Source organism: Rutidosis leptorrhynchoides, chromosome 6, assembly GCF_046630445.1.
Source record: "Rutidosis leptorrhynchoides isolate AG116_Rl617_1_P2 chromosome 6, CSIRO_AGI_Rlap_v1, whole genome shotgun sequence".
NCBI classification, from domain to species: Eukaryota; Viridiplantae; Streptophyta; class Magnoliopsida; order Asterales; family Asteraceae; genus Rutidosis; species Rutidosis leptorrhynchoides.
Window position 1 is genome coordinate 61,137,870 of NC_092338.1, and position 6,922 is coordinate 61,144,791.

The 6,922-nt window shown below is 35.6% G+C and overlaps 1 pseudogene; it reads right to left on the reverse strand.

The window, feature by feature from the left end:
• Nucleotides 1-1,962: 1,962 nt before the first annotated feature.
• LOC139853680 (TMV resistance protein N-like) lies at nucleotides 1,963-6,495 on the reverse strand (annotated as a pseudogene).
• Between the last annotated feature and the right edge of the window lie 427 nt (nucleotides 6,496-6,922).

Sequence of the window (6,922 nt, forward strand, 5' to 3'; positions counted from 1 at the left end):
ACTTGGCTGGACAATTTCAGAGGATGGTGAAATGTGATAGTATTCTTTATATTTTGCAACCTTTTTTATTGCACCCATGGCGGATTGATCCTCTTGCCTCATTTGTAAACAGATCTGAGCCTCAAATTCATATACAAGTTTTCAATTTTTTTTAATGAATTGAATGTTTTGATTGATGTAGTGTAATTGTTTATTACAGAATTACTGATTAGTTGGAGATATTTTGCAGTTTTTCACATGAATATTATTGATTATCTGACTTATCTATATTCTGAAAGAATATTTGCTTTGTTGGAGGTACGACTACTACAACAAAGATTGATGGCTTTGCATTTGTGGATTATATGGACAAGAAGACACTTTTTGCATAAGCTCTAATCTGGTACACATGTGGTGTGGATTGTGGAGTTCTGTATGTATCGTTATATAAACAAGTATTTGCAATGTATGTAATGGTCTCCCTTCAACCTCAAAACAAAGGTAATTAAGTAGACTGAGATGTGGCTATTTAATTATAGTTGTACTCACTGGCTTTGGAGGGTTAACATATGCATCTCATGGAAAATCCCTTCTTTGATTAGGCTTTTAACAACACATAATTTTTTTGGGTTTCGAACTAGCGACATTAGTGGATTAACTATTATCAATATGTGCTACTAGTGCTTACGATTCTTAGATTAGGCACTATCATGTTTTGGTTGATTCCTGTCAGCAATGACCTTGATATCTCTGGTAACAAAACTTTTTATAAGTACAATAAGCAAGAGTTATCTTGCCCCACTACCCCTAACACCTCGTTTCTCAACAAAGGTAGTCCAGTGGTTGGGGCCCCTGACATCCTTGCAAGAGGTTCCATGTTCAAATCTTGGGATGGCCAGGGAAATGTTAGTAACTGCCAGGTACTGAAGGTAGAGGTAGTGAAGGTAGTGATCCTGATGGACTTCGTACACTAGAGTATGAGTTGGATTACCCGCCCTTCCGGGTAACCCGAACAGTATAAACCTTAGAATCTTGTGGAATACAATATTTCTAAGATCGTATCAACAATTAATATGGTGTCCGCTACTTAATGTCGACACATTTGAGAAAAAAGGATGACTATTGTATGTAGACAATCAGAAGTAATGATTATAAGCACAAACAAAGACCAATTGGTCTTTGTTAAACTAATATAAGATCTGTTACAACCCAACCTCTACAATTAATTTGATCAAGGTCACAAAAATATTGTTATAATAACCATTATGTTGAAACAAAATCCCTCAAGATTTAATGATAACTACTTATAATTAACACTAATTATGCATTTGTAGCCGGCATAAGTTATTTGTGTAAGAATGTGAAGAACCAAAATGGAATGGTTCCGCTTAATTAAAACTAAGCCGGGATGCTGACTGAGTCATAGTGTTTTTTTATTATGTGTTGGATAAACTAGCTACTCACCAAAAAGGTTAGTCGGTAATAGTAAAAGTTTAGCAAACAGGTACTTGATAGGTGTATCTACTCCAAGATAATATAAGTTATTTACTGAAATATGATGAAATTGAAGGTTAATTGCTAGTGGTTAAAACGAGTTAATATATCAGAGACTGATATATAAGTATATATGATTGATTTAAAAACATGAGTAACTCAGTAACCTAGTAAAATCCTAATGTATTCTAATTTACACCTGTCTCAAACTAATAATTCTATTGCCAAAAGTATTGTTGCTATATGACTTGAACACAAAACCACTTTTCATGAGACATCGATTAGTCATTTGGGAAGTAAACTCTCAACCAGTCAAACAAGTTTCTTGACCATGTCAATTACAACACAAATAGCATAAAATAAAGGAAATACAATGCGAGCGAAAACAAAGAAAGAGAATAACCTGATAGCAAAGTTCTTGGGTTCCCATCCCGAAAACATTACGTACTTCTAGCAATTAAAAGGGATGTGGAGAAGCACGTAGTAGCTTTAATATTCAATCTCCAAAGACGACTTTATATCATCTACAATCTTGAATTTGAACGTATAATCGTTTTTGTCGTAAAATTCAGAGGAATATGTGTCCCAAAAGTCAGAGAAATCTGTAGATGTTTCCGTTATAACACTTTCATTTTCTCTGGCAACCAGCTTAACTCCAAAACCACTACTACATACATCTTCTCCATCTACTCTGAATGAAATTGAAAATGAAACTGCGTTGGAAGTGGAGTCCCACCAAGTAGCGTGTCTCAATGAATCAAAGGAAACATAACCCACCCATGTACGTTTATCACCGTCACACTCCTTCCATAACCCAGGTTCAAGATTCATGCCCATCGTATTACTCTGCTCGTGCTTCAAAGATATGCTAGTAATATCGCAGTAGTCTAATTTCATTAAAAAAGCACACATTAAGAATCCACAAAAGTCATTGTACCAGTTATAGGGAAGTTGCAATCTACATGTACTTCCTCTAAGCAGAGGAGCTATAAACGTCTTTGGAATTTCAAGGCCATCAACTTCGAGATTCATATGGTGATTTATAGCATTCCCCTAATTAAAACAACACAGTCGTTATATTGTTGACCGGGTAGTGTACATATATTAAGCCCTGTAATTCTAACAGCATGTGCATACACACAACCCAAAGCCTGCAAAAATGGGCTGCTTGCTTTTGGGTTGGGTCTGGATTCAAACGTGTCAAGTTTTTAAACAGATTAATCAGGCCGGGTCTGGTGACCCAATTATTTTCCCTTGATTTTTTTTAACTCTTTACATCTATCACCAACACTCACAGTTCGCATCACTTTAATTTAGCACAAGCTATGTACTTAATTTTTTTTTTTTTTTTTAGAAAGACAAACTCAAAACACCCTAAACGATTTTTCATGAATATTTACAAATGTCCATGGACTTGAACCCACAACTTCTTGGTTGGAGGGGTTCCTCGATACCACTAGGCTTGTTGGACCCCTGATAAGCACAACCCATTCCACCCGTTGCTTATAACCTGATGGACCTGTGATTTTTTTAGAGGAAGGCTTCATTAATAGGAGAACTGGACCCCTCATTAAAAAATAAATAACTGTCCAATTATATGCCATATGCCAAACAAGTAAAAAGAAGGAGAGGGATAGTTAACATACATGGAGCATACATTGTAGTAATCCTTCTGCACCACTGACATCATTCGAATCATTAAGACATACTCGAGATAACCTCTTACAGTTTTTGTAAAAGTCTCCCATGGATTCAAGTGAGCTGCAATAATCCGCTCTAAATAAATCCACACTGGATGGAAGTTCTGGAAATTCTAGAAGCTTCCTGCAGAAACTGAGGTCAAGTGCTTTGAGCCGAGTAAGTTTCAAGAGGCTAAAAGGTAATCTTGAAAAGTTATTCCCAGTAAGATCCAACACTGTTAACTTGAGTAACTGGTCACCAACATCACAAGGGATCTCTCCATCTTCCAATCCACAAAAACGGAGATCCAACTTTTTTAAATTACATACACTAAACAGATCGTTTGGCAGCTTCTCAAGCTTATGCTGATATTTCATATTTAACTTTTCCAAGTGTTTCAAGGCTTGAAAGTTTCCTTCTATTCTCTTTAAATATGAAAAGTTGTTCAAAATTAGCGAAGTAAGGTCGGTACAGTACTGTCCGATTGATGAGGCCGGCAGAACTTCTATCCCAACCTCACTAATTCTTAACATTTTCAAGCTATCCATGCTTGCGTGGATTTCTGGGAACTCAACAAGCGCTTCACAAGACCTGATGTCAAGAGTCTCCAAATTTTTCATACAAATGATGGTTGGAAAACTTCTAAGCTTCTTACAATCAGATACATATACGTTGACTAGAGTGTTACACTTTCCAAGTGATGGATGGATCTCTTCCAAACTGTCACAATCATAAAGTTTCAGATATTCAAGACATGGAAATCCATCAAAATTTGGTGTGCTGACTAAGTTATCCGCATTCTTGATGGTAAGCTTTTTCAGTTGTGGTAGACGCTGATGCATACAAGTAAAATTTTAAAGCTAAGACTAAATTACTGTATTGATATATTTACTCTACACTTATGGCGTAAATTCCATTTTGCAAGGTGTAACTTCTACTATACTTGTATGTATATTTTAATTGTTAAATTACTTAGAGGAACATTATTTGAGTTTACCTTGTAACTTTCTTGCCAAAGTTCTTTCTGCAAGGTATGACGCAACTTTAGAACAACAAGCTTCCTTGGTTGAAAATCTGATGGAAACGGACGTCTAGGATAATTATTCCATGAAATATACTGCAACTCATTTGAAAGAAAACAAGGCCCTTCAACATCTTCATTAGGGGACCTATTTCCTCGCACAATTAGCAACCTTAATTTCTTCATGTTCGAAACGAGTTTGGAAAACCCTACTGAGTTGTCACCAGACCTTAATACCATTTCATAAAAATTGAAGCTTATTGCTTCAATCTCATTATTTTCCTGCAATAATGGAACAAAACCTTGTTATGTTTACAATAAATAATTTCAGGGATATTAAAGATAGCAAAACCATTACCTTTGTTGAATCCGTGGAACACATTTCTACAATTTCTTCATCCTTCCAAACCCTGCTATGCTTCTCAGGATTTTTAGGATGTTGGCCTCGAACGATGTTGTGGCCCATTTCTTCAACCAGATCATGCATCTCGAACTCACCATTCGAAATAGTTATGAGAGCCTTTTCTATAAGCACTTGGATCCCGGTATCAGGGTAAAACCCGCAAGCATCAAATATCTCCTTTGCTTTATCTACACGATAGCCCCTATGGAAACAAGCAATATCCAAGAATAACTCTCTTTCGTTAGGTTCCAGTCCATCATAACTTATTTTGAGTTTTTACATAATTGTAGAATTTGGGATATTTTTCATCTTTTCTAAGACACTCTCCCACCCCTTCTTGTCTTTACCACGTAGTAAAGATCCTAAAACTTTAAGTGCTAATGGGAGCCCACCTGCATAAGAAACCACGCTTAGTGAAAGCGTATCATAGTCTTCTATAGGAGGTTTATCCTTCTGCACTGCATGTCTATTGAAGAGTTGAAACGCCTCATCGTGTGATAATAAACTAGCATGAGATATTTTAACCTTATCTCTGTGTAGCAAATGCTCATCTCTAGTTGTGATTATTATTCGACTCCCAAGGCCAAACCATTCATGGGATCCAGCTAACGCCTCTATTTGCTCATCTTTATCAACATCATCAAAGACAATTAAAACGTTACTACGACTTAACCTGCTTCTTATCATATCTTTTCCTTCTACGACACTCTGTACATTCACATCTTTTTTCAAAAGAGTTGATAGAACTTTCTCTTGAACTTTTTTCAAACCATCATGTTTTGTTGACTCCTCCCGAATTTGGTCAATAAAACAATGAGCTTGAAAATGATGAGAGAACTTTTTATAAGCAGAATAAGCAAGAGTTGTCTTGCCACTGCCCCCAACACCCCATATCCCAACCATGTGCACACCACCTGACCCTATATCTAGCAGTTTTCTCAAAGATTGCAAGCGAGCCCCCATTCCAACAAGGTCTTCATTAACATTTTTATCTAAGAAAAACAATTTTTCCAAGATCGTATCAACAATTGATTTGATACCCGCTGCTTCATGCCTGCACATCCGAGATTAAGGATGATTAGTGTATGTTGACATTCACAAGTACTACGTAACATTTTCTCCAAAAACCAAGACGGGCGAGTCTTTATTAAATTAATATAAGAACTCCAGTTATAATTCAATGCAATTATATTTATATCACAAAAAAATTTTAAGATCATTATTAGCTTATTATGAATGAATTTATTTATATTTATAATTTATAATAGCTTGAGAAAGAGCAAAATATTTGATGCTTATAAGGGGTTAGAAAAGTTAAAATATCATACATTATACATAAATAAAACACGAGTAACCTTCTAAAATAAAGGAAATATATACTTCGTTTAACACAAGCAAAAAGAAGAAAGAGAAATAGAGAATAACCCGTTGGCAATTTGACTGGGTTCCCATCCTGAAAGGTTACATGCTTCAACAATTGCAGTTTTCCATAATTCCTCTTTGGTGCTGTTATCGCGCTTTCGTTTCGCAAATTCTCTTCCGAAATTTCCTTGCAGTTTCCTAACATCTGAAGGACTCACATTATAGAATATGGGTATAACCATCAGTCCTCTCCAAACCCTGCATTTCATAATGTATTCGAGTTCATCCAAACACCAGGATGAATCAGCGTAGTTTTCCGAGAATATGACGATTGCAATTTGAGATTCCTCAATAGCATTCAACAGGGATGGACCAATGGATTCGCCCCGAGGAAGTGTTTGGTCGTCTTTGTAAGTGTGAATTAGTTTATCTGAAAGAGCTTTGTAGAGATGATCTACATAGTTCTTGCGAGTATCTTCCCCTCTGAAACTAAGAAACACATCATACTTTCGTGATCCAGAAGAAGAAGAAGAAGCCATTGACTCGTTTGAGATCTGTATAATAATAGAGTAGTTTATTTGACAGAAAGAAATGGTGGTAGGTGTATGATGAAACTAATATTTGAGAAACACGATAGTCAACTTCCTTGATATTATTTGTAAAATCTTGCTGTTTTTTTGAAAATGGTTTTTTTGAGTAATTACATAAATGGTTTTCAAACAAAATATTTACGGAAATAGGTAAACCGAACTTTTAATCGCCGGTAGGAATGACAATAGATAGGATATGGATCGGATGACGCCATATCCATATCCATTTAGTTTTTGTTCATCCATATCCATATCCATATCCATATCCATTTAATTTCAGTTCATCCATCCATATCCATATCCAATGGATTAAGCGGGTTAATGGATATCCATTGGATATTCAAGAAAGTGTTATTTTTTGTTAAAGATATAATATAATTTGTTAAATTTAAT